Genomic DNA, 18,515 nt, shown 5'->3' on the forward strand with positions numbered 1-18,515 from the left:
GCGTCTCAGCCAAGTATTAGGCCATGTTGCTATGTTTGGTTCTATACAGGTCTACGGTTAGGCCTGAGTTGTGAAGTGTTGTGGAAGTTGATCCACAGGTTGAAAGTTATGGGGACAGGACAACTGACGTGCTCGAGACAGGTAGAAGCAACGATTGACCATGGTGACATGGACCATAAGGGACGCGAAATAAGAACAACCCACACAACCATACAATGGCAAAACTCTCCCTAGTGACCCTGAACATCCAGTGATTGGGCAATTAAGCGTAGGGCGCATGCTTAACTACATGAGGGACCAACAGGTCGATACCATATATCTGCCAGAGACCCATCTCAATAAAGCAGAAGCAGAAAAACTAGCTTGAGGATGGGTGGGCACGGCAGTACACTTACCAAGCCACGGAAAACGGGGGGTATGCATTCTGATACACAAGAGGGTTCCCTTCCAGGTGCAACACACGTGCAACGACAGAGGGCAGAGTCATACTGGTACAGGGCAGGATCCAACAACACACAATCACCCTATTAAATATTTATGCCCCCAATACGGACACGTGTGCCTTTTTCACGAGCATGCTCGTCAAGTGCGCTCAATACATGGCGAACCTCACATAGCCCTAGACCCGAAACTAGACCGCAAAGGAACAAAGCCCAATAACCCACCCAAATCAAGAAAAAAAGATCGGCGCCCAAGCATTAATGACCGACCTGCAGTTGGTAGACATTTGGCGAACTACACACATGAACAAATACGACTTCACATACTATTCCCACCGTCATGACAACTAATCGAGGCTGGATTATTGGCTGATGCCAGCCAACACAGTCCAATCCGAGACAAGAGCCACATACCCCCAGCGTGGCGCCTAAACCTGCGCATCTTGCAAAACCCAGACGGAGCGCTTACAAGACGATATTGAGGCATTCTGGGAAAACAACGAAACACTGGGATTCACCCCATACAAGTACCTGGACACCTTTAAGGCGTACCTAAGAGGACAATGTATATTGCGATGGGCGTATAAGAAAAATAAGTGGGGGTGGGGGGGAAGAGGCTCGCCTGACGGAAAAGCTAAAGAAGCTGGAGACACGGCATAAAGCGTCCTGGGACAAACAGATGCAGCCTCAACTCCAGAAACTGAGAATGCAGATCAAACAGATCTGCACAGAGAGGGCACAAAAAATCATACACAAGTTGGTCACAAACGTATTATTTGGAGAGTGATGGACCGCTCTGTATGATGGCACTAGCACTTAAACAGCAACAGGCCGCAGAAATGATCACAACCATCAGGGACAAAGCTAGCAACCTATTAGTGGGGGATGAACAAATAAACCAAGATTCGCAGAATTCTACCGAGAGCTGTACACAGCAACAGAAACGTGCACACCCCAGGCCAACGAAGACTCTCTAGACACAGTGCTCATTCCCAGAGTAGCAGCAGAGCTAAAAAACGAACTAGACGCTCACATCACAGTCGCAGAAATCAGCCGGGTGATACTATCACTGAGTCATGAAAAGAAGACAGCTGGCCCCGATGAGATCCCAATCGACCTATATAAAAGCATGGTCGAGGAAAATAGCCCCAAAGCTAGAAGCAGTCTACAAAAAGCGCTCACTCAAAAGCAACTACCAGTAGTCGTGGAAAAGGTACATGGGAGTTTATGTTTCACGTACTGCCAAGATATGGCTTCCCCTCGCGCCTTGTCCAGTTGATCAGGCTTCTGTACACAGGCCCAACCGCCTCGGTGGTCACTAAAGGAGTGACCTTTGCAGACTTCACTCTCCAGTTGGGTACATGGCAGGGCTGCCCGCTCTCGCCCCTCTTCACGCCCTATCCATCGATCCCATGGCAATCAAAAATTGTGTATAGACCCAAAATGGAGGGGGATACTCCAAGGGATGGAGGAACATCAGGTTTCGCTCTACACGGACAACCTACCCCTGTATATTAGCAAGGCCCCAATGACTCTCCCATATATTAAATCACTCCTGCAAGACATAGGCCCGTTAGTGGGATATAAAATAAATTGGAACAAGTCAGAGGTGATGCTCCTAAGACGAGATATCCCATGAGACCAGGAGTGGATGGCACAGTTTACCCTCCAGCTCCAATCCATAAAATACTTAGGGATCCATATAAGTGCCTCGATAGCTCTGTGATCTAAACTATCCGCCGGTTCTTCGGAGCATTAAAGCGGATCTAGAGAGGTGGGACAACTTGGCTCTATCCCTGACTTCAAAGCCCTAAAGATAAATGCCTTCCCCAAGCTGATATATATATAGCCATGATGCTAACAGCTGGCCCAACATCTAAAAAGGCTCAAAGACCTAAACATAGCCACTACCAAATTCATCTGGCACTGGAAAATAGCACGAGTTTGCCTCCCCATATTACGGAAAGGACCAAGGGAGGGCTTGCAGCCCACTCACTAAAGGCCTATTACCAGGCGGCCCAGATAAAGTAGATGAAGCGGTGGCTAAACACGAGCGACAACACCAGCTTGTGGGCCATGGAACTTGCCATGATGACCCCGCTAACCCCCATAGAGACGATGGCCACCCACAGCACAAACTCCCGCCGAAAATTACAACGCACCCCATAATGGGGGCAACCATTCAGCAATGGCACAGACTCTGAGCGTCACAAGGGGTACCCACCAAGGTAACACCATTATGGGCCAGCATAAGATTGGTAGTAGCATAGGGGCAACCACAGACAATCCACCGGAACCAGATGGCAGACTGGGCAAAGATACAGGTAATGGACATTATAGAGGATGGATCACTGGTACCTTTCAGAGAAGCACAAGGCATTCTGGGCCTGGGGGAGGGGGATTGGCTATGCTACCACACCATCCGGGCTATGATCTTAAAACACACAACAGCAGAATCCTGTCGACAGCCTCCTGCCCAGTGCGAGAAAGAAATGGAACAAAACAGACATTTGTCCACGGCTCCGCACATTTTATTCCATGTCAATCCCAGACAACAGAGATAGAATACAAACACTAGCCACACTGTGGACAGAAGACTTAGGGGTCACAATCAGCATGCCAGACATGCACAGTAGTCTGCCTCAAAAACAGGGAGATACAATATAAAATTCTCCATAGACTTTACTACACCCCAGCAAAACTTTACAAAATGGGCCTCCAACCCACAGCATTGTTCTGGAGAGGGAGCATGGGCACGGGGACAATGGGTCACATACTCTGGTCATGTCCCACAATAACATTCTACTGGCATAGAGTATAAAGACAACTAGCAGACATAGAGGGGGCAGATATAGCTTTTACCCCCAACGCAATGCTCTTGGGCGCAGACGGAGCAGACTGGCACGCTGACGCGCTAACAAGTAAGCTCATGAACCTGGTTTAATGCACTGCGCGAAAACTCCTGGTCACACAATAGGAAGTCTAATATGCCGCCCTCTCATGAGAAATGGACTGCCACCCTCTCAAAGACATGCCGACTGGAACGAGCTGCGTTCAAAAGGCAATCAAGACTTAACCCAGAAAGGGGGGACTGATACAGGGTATTGTTAGACCCATATATCTGGCAAAAGGGACATCATGCACAGAATACGACTCTCTATACACTATAATAAACTGACAGATCTATCCGACACTGAAGGCCACGTCTATCTTCCATGACCGAAAATAAGAGCATGTCCCGGAAAAAGAGAAAGAGAATTGGAGGGAAGGAGGGATCCATGGGGAGGGAGAGGGATGGGAAGAAGGAAGGGGGAATTATGTCTCTAATGTTTTTGGCCAAGGTTGGCACAACAATGTTTGATTCAATCGCAACTGATGTATTTTTGCATGTGACACGCATGACTGTTTGGAACCATAATGGATATAAATCTGAATAAACAGAGTTGAAAAAAAATAAAAAGTACATTCAGTGCTTACGCACGCAGTTGTGCGTTTAAGTTTAAAACAGGGTCTCTTCAAAGGGCTGTAGCGAGTCAGGAAGGTGGGTGAGGCAGTGAAGAATAAATTCCCACTATTCGAGGAGGGTCTTTCCAAGTGGGCAGAACAGGATCCAAGAATTGGGAATAGCTTGGTAAGTATTTGCAAACCTTACCGGGGGCCCTGGCGTATTCATAGACACACGAGTGTCCGCTGAGGGCCACTCTTCTTTATCGAGGTAGCCTGTGCTACCGAGCTATTTCCAATTCTTGGATCCTGTTCTGCCCTCTTGGGGAGACCCTCCTTGAATAGTTGGAATGCCCAACCGCTGCCTCAGCACAGAATGTATTTTTGAGCGCAAGACTCCACTCATCTTAGGGAATGGACTGCCTCCTAGCTAGGGTATGAATTATGAAGGACTGCCTATACGATATTCGCACTGTGTAACCTTTCTTTGCAGGTTGTGGATCTGTATTGTGTAATATCCCATTAGGCCATTGGTAACTGTATATATGTTTCATAATTAGTTTTGTGTTGGTTTTGTTAAAACTGCTAAGATTTGCTTTGCATTTGATTTAAAAGGCCTTTAATAAATGTATATGTATTTTTGATATGTACGCCTGACAGAGTAATCTGTGGTGTTTACTGTGTGTGCTCATTGTGGGCTTTCGATCACCCTCACCCCTCCTGAGACCTATTATTGACTGCCACCAATGCTACCTTGATTGGTCTGGCTTGTCCAGAAGGTTACCTTGTTCCAAGAAACTAGGCTGGCCTTCTGAACCTCTGCCAACTAGGTAAGAGTTCAGAAATCCATCTTAACAGCGATTCATAACCATAGGAAGATATAAATACAATGAGATATAATAAATACAAAATTAACATAAATGCATAATTATCATCAATCAGGTTAGAGTTCAGAAATCCATCTTAACATTAGCCAAGAGCACTTAAATAAAAAATAAATAATAAAAAAGAACCATCATTTAGACGCCACTTACGTTATTGTAAGCGAAGGACAGAATGATCAGACGTAAACCAGGGTACATTTCAGGGGCGGTAAAGTATTAGCTGCAATGCATCTGTGAAAGCTGTAGACAAATTTTATCAAAATTTCAAAAGGAATCAAGAAATGATCAGTCCAAGTCAAGGGCAAGACAGGGGGACACACAAATCAATAAAAATCAATAAAAGAGGAGCAAAAACAAGATCAAGTGTGTGTCCCTTTACATGTGTGGGCCCTGATACAAATTGATGTAGGAAAATAGCCTGCATACAGGAAATCAGGGAAACCACGACAGAATCATCTGAAGCCTCAAACCAAACATTACAATCCCCAACCACGCACAAATTGTCGTAAAACAAGGCTAGGTCAGTGAACAACAGAGGACAATATTTCATAAACACTGAGTCAAATGGTGGGGGGCGGGCGATACCACAAGTATATGCAGTATCGAAAATGGTGAAACAACAACACGTGTGAGTACAGCCTCCATGTTTACATCACAACAAAATGGAAGAAGTGAGCAAGCCACATTGTCATTATGGATTTTTGCCATGCCGCCTGAAGGAAAAGCTACATCTTGGTCTGGGGAAGAGGTTGCAGAAAGCGAAGTGTCGGTAATGCAAACCAAGTTAGGGTCATGAACTTAAAGGAATATCATACATATGAAATGTATGCACCACAAACGAATGGATATTCACCAATATGGTACGTATGGTATGGGGAACAAGAGTAGAGGATAAGGAAGGAGTGAACAAGGCAACAGCAAAATCCCAACCTGGGGTAAAGACAGTTTCAGAAGGGCCCAGAGAGAGAAGTGCATTATGGGAGAAGAACACAAGGGGTAGAACGCCCCTTTAGCTGGACCATATTCTGGTGCTAGGAGGTATGGCAGTGCAGCACAAAGGCAAGCTGGCAAACATGCATCACCCTTATTCATTGCTCTTTCTCGGCTGCCTATGTACAGGCTTTCCTGAGGGGCCTTGTTTGGATGGTTTGGATGAGGGGCCGTGGACATGCGACAACTGCAAACAATGGCACACTGCCACAGCCCTGCACTAACTTGGGAGGGTGGGGAAGGCTTTGGTTATGGGTTGAGCCAGACAGCCGTTGTATATTTAAGAAAAACACAAACACAATGTCAATCCAAATTCCAGATCAGTGCTCTGCTCACCTGGGACTCATGGAAGGGTCTAGTATAATACATATGCTGAATGAGTCCAAGTTAGCACAATAAACTGTGATAAACCTGAAAGGTGTTCTCACATCTACTCCCCGGGTATCCTTTGCTCAGGTGGCCAAGGAAAGGCCATCGCTTTTGGATCCCAACCCTGGGGGTGGGCAAGCGAGGGAGGATCACCTGAGTGGAGGGTCCCAGGAGTTTGGGGGGGGGAATACCCTTGGGTGAGACACGGTATCCCCTGTGTCATGGTAACAACTTACCCCACTTTCCCTCCAAGGTTATACATTATTATCAACCGTGTGTCATCTTCCCTCATGCAGGTTTACAAAATGTTAGGGCTGGAACAGGACAGAAGGGAGCAATATCTACTCCCTATCCCAGAAGTCATTCTAGGAGTTGGAAAAAAGGGAAACCATCACAAGGGACATATATTTCCTATTAAATCACCAGTTCCCATCTACTCCCACAACATTTTAAGAAGATGGCATCTAAGGGTAAGGCAAGGTATCCCCCCCTTACCTAACACTGACTTACCCTACCTTCCCTCAGTATTCATGCGCTACTTCCATTTATGCCCTAATGTTGGCTGTAAGTATCCACCAAGTACAGAGAAGAGGAAGAAACAACTACGAGTAATGCACACTTCCTATTACACACACCACTCTAGTACTGGGACGAAGAAGAGGGCATTGAAGGCATCCAACAATGAAGGTCAGGCATGTCCCATTGATTGGGTTTATTATGGTCAGGCAAGTCAAACCAATAACTCACACCTGAGGCCCCTTAATGGGGCTCAGGTGTATAAAGGGAGGACACTGAGGCAAGCATGTGAGGGAGAACCGCTGTGGTAGAAGGAAACCAGGAGGTCTGAATGCCGGCAATGATTCCGGAGGACCTGCAGGACCCGGAGTGAGAAAGTCGTGTGGTAGTTGCAGGAGCAGGAGCCTTCGAAACCGAAAGCAGGAAGCCGGAGCTGCCAAACAGTTGAGAAGCAGAAGGGACGTGGTCCGCCTCCATTTAGGACGCCGGTGTATGCTGAAAGGTTCTCGGCAAGTAATCTAAGCCCAGGCGGTCTGCTTCTCAGCTACAGAAAAGGTGAGCAGGAGCAGTAGGAGCTGCTGCTGTGGAGACGCAAAAAGCCGGTGAGTGTCAGGGGACACAGACAGACTGGAGCACTCCTAGGGGACCGCACGCAAGTAACGGTCCATGAACCTAAATAAATCTGAACAGTATTGAATACCGAACCAACCCGAAAATGCGGTTTGAATTAAACCATGTTATATTGAATACTGAAGTGAATAGAAATTGCGGTTTGACTGAAACCACGTTATATTGAAAATCAAACTGAATAGAAAGTACTATTTGATTAAGAGCCCGGCATAGTGAATACTGAACGAACATTTAAAGTGTACGTAAGCATCACTGTGAGCAGAACGAAAGCATATGGAAAATTGAACAATCAATGGATTATCAATATGAGAAAGAATCATAAGTCTATGATAAAGCAAAAGACTGATGCAGAAGAGTGTTACACTAACCAAAGGGAGTACAAGTGTGAGAAGTCAGAAGCACAAGGCAGAACAGCCTGTGAAGGGTTACGCGACTTGTAATGGGTGGACCGTTTGGTTTGACAACAGTGCCTAGACCAGGAGGTTCCCCACTGTGAAGATCACAGACATCAAAAATCAAGTCAAGGAAAAGCATAGGGTTCCTGGTTGCGCGAACTGTGATGGGTGGACTGTGTGGTCTGACAACTGTGCCTAGACAAGGGGGCCCTGAATAGTGGCCAGCAAAAGCCCTTGTGAATAAAACCATGAAGAACTGTGAATTGAGTGTTAAGAGCAAGTTACAAGGTGGTTCAAGTGGACCTATACTGTTTTCTTATAATGAACATTGAGCCAGTGAAAGCAGGATAATTGCTAAAGTGAAATCTTGAAACACGGTAACCTTCTGGACAAGACATACCAATCAAGGTAGCATTGGCGGCGGTCAAGACTAGGTCTCAGGAGGGGTGAGGGTGATCGACAGCCCACAATGAGCAGTAATCAACACCACAACTTACTCTCAGTCGAAAGAACTGAGAAACATTATCTTGGGGAAGGGAACCACAAGACCTCCTTTTTGTGTGAACTGTACTGTATTGAACCCCAAGGTCTGGCTGGACACTGTTTAGACAAGCAGCTATTGGAACTGTGTTGAACTTGGGATAGGGAGTCCAAGAAGAATGTACGCTGAGAGAAGCTGAGACTTGAAAACTATTTTGTTGGCTAAGAGAAACCCCACACAATGTTTATTTGTAGATGTGAGGGCAAGCATAGGTTTCGACACAGATAGACTTGATTTGGACTTACGGAAACAGGCTTCCCTTAGTTTTCTTTAGATAGGGAAATTCCCACCGTAGTTATAGGCCAAGTTATGCAGTACACCATCCTGATACTGAATAAAGGCTCTACTATTGAATTTGAAATCTGTTCTCTGTGTCATTTCTTGATACAATGTCGGCCTCACAAAACATACATATCAACTGCTCTGTGTCATGCGTGACACCACGATCCAGTTCTGGTTTCACCCATTCTTTGCTGAGACTTGTTCAGTTTTTCCAACTGGCAGTATTGGCCTACAAGTCCTTGCTAAACCATGTAACATATATAACTGTTAGTATTTATTTATTTTATTTATTGCATTTATTTTACGCCCAAACCCTGAGGTATCACGGCGTAGTTAGACATCTTAGTAATAATTCAGTAACATTCAAAGTGCATACCTATATCATACAATTACAAGCTGACAATATGAGGGAAAAACATTGGTTAAAATTGCATAACATTACGTGGGTCACTGTTACTTACAAGTTTATTTTATATTGGATTGTTGGTGTCTGCCTAGAGTGGAGGGTGGCTGACTATAGAAAACTAGGTATCCATTTGCTAAAATTGGTTGAACACCCACGTTGGTAGTAGATTTTGGAAGCTCTGGAAAGAGTCCTCATGTTTGATATTCAAAAGGTAGGGAGTTCCATTGATTAGGGGCCATGACTGGGAAGCTGCTACCCCGGGTCTGGAGCTTTTGTAACGCGGCCCACTAGGATCGAATTTTCATTAGATCTGAGTGTTCTGTTAGATTCTTTTTTACTTATTGAGTTATTGATGTAGATAGGTGCTTTCTTGGCGAGACATTTGTGGGCAATACACAGTGTTTTGTAGATAATTCTAGCCTTGATGGGTAGCCATTGGGTCCCCCTTCTGATATTAGTGATGTGATCTGATTTTTCTTAGACCTAGGGCTGCTTGTAGCACTTTGATTTACATGAGTTGTAGTTTACCTAAGTTAGCATTAGAAGTACCTACTAGGAGTATGTTACAATAGTTTTTTTATTTTTTTTAAACAATTTTTATTATTTTATAACAAACACGTCAACCATGGTAACTTTTTAGGACATACATAATCAATATCAGAACATCACATTATACAGTGTCGTTTTCCGTCCTCCCCTCTCCCTCCCCACAAACTCGAGCCATCTCAGCCTCATCATCTACATGAGCATTTTCGGGTATCTCTGTGTTCGTTGACTCATCTGAGTCTTCTGTATCATGATTGACCTGGTGGGGGCTTGCCATTGAGGTCACCAGCTGCCTCCAGGCTATCAGGGGGCCCACTTCCTCCTCTCCCCCCTTGGTGACAGCTTCAAACCATACCACAGTTTCTGCTTCCGCCCATCTCAAGAGGTCCGCCCACCATATCTCCACTCTGGGTCTGTGGGCCTCTTGCCAACACATTGCGATTCTGCGTTTAGCTAAAATATAGGCCAGGTCCTTCATTTTACTGACATGCTTCGAATGACCTGGCCTGGGAAAATTCCCAAGCATGCAAGCCCAAGCCGATCCTACGTCCAGTACCACTCCCCCACCAGCCATTTTCATCTTTATTTCCTCCCAGAATCTGTGAACCTCAGGGCAGGCCCAGAACATGTGCAGTAGTCCTGCCTCCTCCTCCCCGCACCTGGGGCATTTTTGTACAGCCGAGCCTCCAAACCTGGCTATTCTACTGGGAGTCAGGTAAGCTCTATGAGTGACATACAGCTGGATCTGCTGGAGTCTCGCATTCCGGCACACCTTTTTATGGTACCTTTGGGCTCTATCCCACTGTCCCTCTGTCAAGGGTTCCCCCACCTCCTCCTCCCAGCCATGCCTCAATTGGAGCAGCTCCTTCCCCCTCAGGAGCTCATATATCCTAGATATTTCGTGCCCACCCTCCGAGACATCATATATCGTTTCTAGGGAGGCATCGGGCTCTTCCTCTAGCACAGTCTCCGGCCACCTCTCTCTCACCTTTTTCAGGAGCCTGGTATAAGTAATAAATTGGCCTCTATGCACCCCTGTCTCATCCTGCAGCCTCTGGAATCCCAACGCCTCCCCTTCCTGCCATATGTCTCCAAGAGTGGCCAATCCCACTGGTTCCCAGTATCTACCCAGTGGGGCCTGCTGGGAAAGCGGATCTGGCTCACCCACCGTTCTCCATGTCCTGCGCCATGTCCTGCGCCATGCTTCCCAGCCCAGCTTCAATAATCTCCCCATCCTCGCTATTTTAGTTTTGTGCAGCCATACTGTCTCCCTCAAGAAGTAAGGAGCTGATTCACTTTGCAAAAGCCTAGCTTCTGCCGAGTCTTCTGCAGACAACCATCTAGCCACACACAACAACTGTCCTGCCAAGTAATAGAGCTTAAAATTCGGTAGGTTTATGCCCCCCTTATCACATGTGTTCTGTAGTTTCCACAGGGCCACCCTATTCCTGGAGTTGCCCCATATGAGGCCCCTGCACATGCCATGAAGTTTCTCAAAAAAGTGTTTGGGGATTAAGTACAGGACATTCACAAAAAAGTGCAAGAGTCTGGGCAAGACCACCATTTTGAGTAAAGCTGCTCTCCCCATCATGGCTAGGGGTAATTTAGACCAGAACACCATGCTATTTTTAACTCCCTCCATCGCCTTTTCTGTGTTATGTTTGTGCTCTGTCTCTATTTCGTGGTAAACATTTACACCCAGATACCTGAATATCACGGTCTGCCAGGGTATCTGCAAGACGGTCAGCCTCTCCAATGGGGTGCTCTTATACCTTCCCAGGGGGAACAAACTGGACTTCCTGGGGTTCACCGATATGCCCGAGAGGGTGGCGTAACGACCCATCACCTCCAACACATATTGCAGGTTCTCCTCCGGGTAGCGCAAGTAGAGAAGCACATCGTCTGCATACAATGATATCAGGTGTGTGCCCCCTGTCGTGTTGATCCCCACCACCCCGTATTGTTGCCGCAGGCATATTGCCAGCGGCTTTAATGCCAGTATGTATAACATGGGTGACCAGGGGCATCCCTGTCTGGTCGCCCTGCTAAGTTGCCATTTATCTGAGATTGTGGTTCCGGTTTTGACTCTCGCCATCGGGGTACTCTATAGCATCTGGACCCATCTAATATATCCTGGTCCCATCCCGTATCCCTTCAGAGTCGCTTTCAACCACGGCCACCGCACTGAGTCAAAAGCTTTCACCACGCCCAACAACACGATAGCCAGCTCGCTCCAGTCTCCCTCAGTTTGGTCAATGATATGGTGTAGCCCCCTCTGGTTATCTGTAATATTTCTACCGGGGACATAACACGTTTGGTCTGGGTGTATCAATTTGCCAATTATCCTCTTCAACCTATTGGCCAGCACTGCCGTGAGTATCTTGCTATCCTGATTGAGCATAAACAAGGGCCTGTAGGATCCGCATTCCGTGTCCGGTTTGCCTTGTTTCAGGAGTGGAATGATCACCGCCTCGCGGAGGGACGCCGGCAGTTCCCCCCGCTCATATGCTTCATTAAATATGGCCAGCAGCGGCTGGAGTAGTTCCTGCTTATACGTTTTATAAAACTCGCTGGGTAACCCATCCGCCCCGGGTGCTTTACATGTGGCCAGGTGTTGGATCACCGCCTCCAGTTCGTCCACGGTGATGGGGGTGTCTAGGTCCGCTCGTTCTAGGTCATCCATGGTGGGCAGCCCTATGTCCTCTATCGTATCTAGGATATCCTGACTCATGTCCTCTCCTGTGTCCTCGTATAATCGTCTGTAATACTTGAGGAGCTCCTCATTTACCCTTTCCTGGGTATTATGGATTTGACCCACTGTGTCCCTGACCTCTCTTATCACCGAGCAGGGGGTCTCATTCTTGTATAACCAAGCCAATAACCTACCCGGCTTATCCCCACCAGCATGCAGCCTCTCTGTGTATTTCTTATAGTTCAGTTTGCATAATCTGTCCCATAGTTCACTACAAGCTAGCTGTAAATCCTTTATCTTAACCCTGTTCGCACGGGTGGTCCCCTCATTTCGTATCAGGTCCTCTAGCTCTCTTTCTGTCTCTTGCAGTTCCCACTCAATACCCCCTTGGAGCCCTTTGGATTTAGATATTGCTACTCCCCGCACCACCACCTTGAATGCCTCCCATGCTGTCCCCACAGAACGTACACTGCCTGTATTAATCTCAAAGTATTCCTCGATGGCCTCCCTTAGATCCTCTCGAAAGCCCGCATCCTGTAGAGCCTCAGTCCGGAGCCTCCATGTTGGGATCCGTGCTCTGGGGGGTTGATGTCGCCACTCTATGACCAAAGGCGAATGGTCGGAGAGTACCTGGGCCTTGTATTCCGCCCCCACCATTTCTCCCACTATCTCGGCAGATGCGAACACGTAATCTAGCCTTGTGTGCAGGTCGTGTGGTGCTGCATAGTGCGAATATTGCCTATCCATTGGGTGTAGCCTTCTCCACACATCCTCTAGGCCGAGGTCCATCAACAGTGTCCTCAGTGCTTTAGCTGCTGGCGCCGGCTTTTCTGATTTGTCATCTGACCTATCTATCCTGGGGTTCAGAGTGCAATTAAAGTCCCCTCCTCACACCATCGCGCCACCCGCCAGGGAGCTAATTGTACTATATAAAGACCTAATACATACTGCTGTATCATGGTTAGAGGCATACAAATTTATGATATTCACTTCTCTGTTCTCCAGGAGTCCCGCCACCACCACCATTCTGCCATCTGGGTTTATTGTCGAGCTAAGCAGCTGAAATGGCACATGCGGTGCCACCCATGTAATCACCCCTCTTGCATATGCCGAATATGTGGCCCCTATGACAGTACCCCTCCATTTCCTCCTAATCACCTCCAACTTCTGCTTGGTGAGGTGGGTTTCTTGTAGCAGAGCTATGTCAATCCGCATCCTCTTTAGGTACATCATCACCTTGTTATCTTTTAGATAGCTATTAAGGCCCCACACATTCCAGGTCACAATTCTGAGATTACCCGATGCCATTGATTTGTTTGTCATTTCCCTGTAGGCTCATTCACAAACTAAAACTACAACTCCCCCAAACTATATACACCACAAACTTCCCCTCCTCCCCCCACCCACCTCCTCACCCACACCCAACAACACCCTCCCAAACCGTTGCCCAGCTCCATCCCTGGATCTCAGGCACCTCCACATCTAGCCCTGCCTAGCAAGTCTATACTCAGGGCTCAGCAGGGTAAGGTTGCCCTAATGGCTACTTAACTACCAATTCTCGGGGGTAGGTTGCTATCATCCCATTGCTCCTTCTACTCATACTATCACGCATGATGTTAATGCTATTCAGCTCCAGCATGCAGTTGATACTCTATATTCCAGTCCGGCCAGAGCACAAGGTCCAAGGGCTACAAAAATTCACTCTAATCTTCCGTGTACCCGAAACAAGTCCACCTTCCCACTTATCCCCTTAATGTCCATGGCACCGACTCCTCACTTGTCATGCTCGAGGCGATCTCAGTCAGCCTCCTGTTCCGGGAAGCCCTGCAGGTCCAGCCACGACGCCGCCTCCTCCGGAGTGTCGAAAAAAAGCACCTTGCTCTTATGCAGCACCTTTAGCCTCGCTGGGTACAGAAGCATATATTTGATGCCCGCTGCACGTAGCCTCCTCTTGACGGCCACGTAACTATACCTTTGCCTCTGCACCAGCATCGTATAATCCGGGTACGCCGTGATATTGGTGGATGCTCTCTCAATTGTCCCGCCCTTACGGAAATATTCCAGGATCTTCTCCCTGTCTTTACAATTCAGAATCCTTGCGATTATTGGCCTTGGCGGAGCTCCAGGTCGTGGCCTCCTCATCAAGGCCCGATGTGCACGCTCAACAGTAAAACCCTGTGAGTTTTTGTGCTCCTATCCCCTGGGGGATCATGTTGACTACATAGTCCGTGGGGTCATGGCCTTCCTCACCCTCGGGCAGGCCGACCACACGTATGTTGTTCCTCCTCGCTTTTCCCTCCGCCTCCTCCACTCGATTTTCAAGGTTGGCGACCTGTTGTTTTAGCACATGGACCTCCTTTGCATTGCTCATGCTGACCTCGTGTTGACTTTCACTGCGCTTTCTAGGCCACTTGTTCTCTCCGCCAACGCACGGACATCTTGACGCAGCAGGGTAACTTCGATTCCCACAGCGTCCATTTTATTCTCCAGGGCCGTCCGCACGTCCGCCATCGCTGTGCCCCATTTGGTGCTCAAATCCGTTATGGCCGCCAGGACCTGACGGTTATCTCCTTCTGCGGCACCATCTGCGGAGGCCGCGCCCGTGCTTTGCGCCGCCGTCGTGGGGGTCCGCTGCATTTTTGCAAAGACCTCCATTGTGGATTGTTTGGATTTGGCTTTCAGTCCTTTCACAGACATCTTGCGGTTCCCTATCGTATCTGGTCCCCACACTGCGATGCTATTGTGTCGTGCTCAGGTCCTTCAAACTCTAGGCGCTAGTTGTGGTGGGTTGCGTTGTGCCATGGAGCGCGGAAATGTATTCAAATGGGCTGTCTTCTCCTATGTATTCCTGCTGCACACAATCATCCATGCACCATCAATGTACTTCGAGGTGCCACACAGAACACAACAGCTGCTCACCTCCTTCGCAATGGCCTAGTCACATGTAGGTTTTGCCAGACTGGGGTATGTCCTGGTGATAGTGTGTTACACACTCGCATGTCTCAGCCATGTCAGCAGCTGGGCGCGGCTGCAAATGTCTTCCCTTCAATCCGTGGCCTTCGCCCGATACAGTAACTGCATCAGGGGGCCAGCAGTTTTGTTTGCCATCAATGTTAATTGATGTATAGTCAGGGGGGTGGGCGTTGATTTTAGCTTGAGGCATAGGCTATTCAGAACCATTCAATTTTGAATTATTGCATACATTTTGTTAATGACCATTGTGTCATGATCATAGTTCCTTGTGATCGGTATGAGGATCTGGGTGTCATCTGCGAAGTTGGTGTAGATGACACCCTTAGCATCCAAAGCAGAGAAGAGAAGCTTAGTGTACGCATTGTATAGAGTAGGCGAGAGACATGACACTTGGGGTACCCCAATGGGGACTGGGATGGGATCAGCAGCCTCTTTACCAATGGATACTCTAGACGTGTGCTCGGCTAGAAAAGATTTCACCCAGAGGGTGGCATCTTTTGAGAAACTGAAGTCATTTGCTAATGTAGCACAAAGATTGTCGTGGTCCACTAGTTCGAATGCTGCCAATAGATCTAACAGCAGTAGTATACAAAGTTTGCCTGCATCCCTGATGGTGTCCATTTGGATTTTCAAGTCAAGCAGTGCCGTTTCGGTGCTATGGTTAGGCCTAAATCCCGATTGTCTGGCAACCAGGAGCTGGTTTTGTTCAAGATAGGCTTGGATTTGGGTGTAGGCTATTTTATCTATGATTTTGAGCAGAAAGGGTACCGGTGTTATGGGTTGGTAGTTGGTGGGGACTGTAGAGTCCAGCGATGGTTTTTTCAGTAGTGGGGTCACCCATGCTTCTTTTATACTGGCTGGAACCGTGTTAGTGATGAATGAAGCATTTACGAACTTAGTAATGATAGGTGTGAGAGTAGGGGCACATAGTTTGACTAGGTGTGCTGGGAAATTATCCCCTGTACAGTTGGAAGCTTTTAGTTTACAGATAGAGCCTCATCACGAGTTGGGCGGTAACGCCGGTGCTATTAGCCCTACCGCCAAACCCCCCGGCGCTAATAGCGCCGGATCACGGGTTTGGCGGAACGGGTATTGCCCATTCCCCACTGAGCCCATTCGGGAATTCCCCATTTCCCATTGAGCTCAATGGGGAATTTTCGCGCTCTTACCGCCGGTGGATTTCCCGCCAGCGGTAAGAGCGCGAAATTTTGGCGGATTTCCCCCCAGCTCAGAGTTGGGGGGAAATCTGCCAAACCCGTGATTTGGCGGAACCTTAAATGCGGCGGTAATAGCGTTACCGCCGCATTTAAGGGTTACCGCCAAACTCGTGATGAGGCCCATAGCATCTAACACTGAGTCTTGAGTCACTGGCATAAAGTGGAATAGCATATTCGCATTGTCATTGCTTGAATTGATAGAGGACTCAAGGATGTTTTTGTCTGCTAGGATTTTTCTTTTTGTGAGAATTTTCTTTTGAAGTAAATCAATTTTGGAGGCTAACACGTTTTGGATAGTCATGCACTACTCTTTACTGGCATTGGCCGGTGTGGTGACTAGGGTCGGGTTTTCCAATTCTCTAAGGATAGTAAAAAGCTCCTTAGAATTTGAAGTGGCGTTATTAATGCAGGTTTTATATGCATTGGCTTTATGGGTTATGATAGCTGCTTTATATATTTTGTTGGCAGCTGTGAATGCAATGGCCAAGTCCATTGTGCGAGATTTTTTGTGAATACGTCCAAGGGATCTTTTGGTATGCCTAAGCGTGACTAACTCATCGTTGAACCAAAAGCTTGCATGTTTGTCGGCACGTCGTGTTTTGTTTGTGATGGGTGCTACTGCATCAATAGTTCAATAGTAGTAGTGAGGCACTCATGGTAGATATCAGCAAGATGACATGGGTTTTCACTTTGAGGAATATGGGAAGACAGGGCATCATTAAGTAAGGGGAATAGGCCGTCAGCTGTTCTCTTTCTTATGTTTCTTGTTTCGAATGTCTGCATAGCCGTGGTCTGAGGCGCGCTTATCTCGTTGTTGATGAAAGTGATGTCGATGCAGTGGTGGTCAGTCCAGCCAAGGGGTGCGATCAACTCAATGGTTACTTGAGTGTTAAGCGTAAGTACCCAATCAATTGTTCTGCCCTTATTATGGGTGTGAGCCTTCACTACTTGAGTAAAGTTCATATCTTTGAGTGCAGTATAGAAAGCTTCTGCTTTAGGATGCTTCTTATCATTAAAACCTAAGTTGATGTCGCCAAGGATGACGCATCTGGTATTAGGTTTGATGCAAGGAGTTAATAGGAGAGGGATATCTAAGTCCGGGTAGCTGTTGAAGTTGGGTGATCTGTAAATTACCAGGATGTTAGCAGGGTTGGAAGAGAGTTTGGCTAGGAGGAATTCATACCCTTCTATTTTTTCAAAGGGGCATGCTCTGATTTGTACCTCAGTTTTGGCTATTATGGCCACGCCGCCTCCTTGACCATTAGTTCTGTCGGTCCGGATAATAGTATAGCCTGGAGGGATGGCAATAGCTAATAGATGGCCGGAAGCTTGGTGTACTCACGTTTCTGTGACTATTAGTAGGTCTAATTTTTGTTCAGTGATGAGGTCATGGATCTCAATAGCGTGTGCTCTGGGTGAACAGGCATTAATGAAAGCTCCTTTGAGGTTGGGTGGTGGCTCTATCGAAGGAGCGGTGGTAGGGGTAGGAACCAGCGAACCCGGAGAGCTGCGGGGTTTTTTGGATGTGCCTATAGGTGGAGACTTATGCTGTTTGGTATTAGAGATAAAGTTACGTTTCTGCTGCTTTTGCGGGTCTAAAGATGCATTGCGAGTTTGGGGGAGCTGAATGGTGCGTGATCTTAGACGGCATAACCTGGTGTAACCCAGAATAGGGTAGGATGCAGTGGCATCTGCGTGTTATATAGTCGTTGTTGGAGTGATGGTAGTGGGCTCTATGTTGTCGGCGCTCTTTGTAGGGCATTGAAGATTGTTGTTGTCCTGAGTGAACGGGAAGGGTGGGATGGAGGGTACGAATGGGGTGGGACAAGGGATAGGATAATGCCGGTAACAGCCTATTCTGGAGAGGCCATTTCCCTGGGTGAGAAAGTAATTTCCTGTACAGGATAAGCAATCTTCTACAATGCAAAATAGGAACATAATGGCGAGTAAGAGGCATATCATGGTTATATGCTCTGTAGGGGAGAAGAAGTAGTGATGGTAGTGCACACAGGTTAACCAGGGCACCTAGCTGGGGGATACATTATACATTGATGCAAATAATAGTAATCTATCAGTGTGCAATTCGAGTTAGTGCATATGATGGTAGTATCACAGCATATAGTACAGCGCTTAAGGTGATACAGTGTACATTTGTTGATAAGATCCTACTGATTTTATACATTCCAAATA

The sequence above is a fragment of the Ambystoma mexicanum genome, chromosome 3q (genome assembly GCF_040938575.1).
Source record: "Ambystoma mexicanum isolate Mex_15411 chromosome 3q, UKY_AmexF1_1, whole genome shotgun sequence".
In the NCBI taxonomy this organism is placed as follows: Eukaryota; Metazoa; Chordata; class Amphibia; order Caudata; family Ambystomatidae; genus Ambystoma; species Ambystoma mexicanum.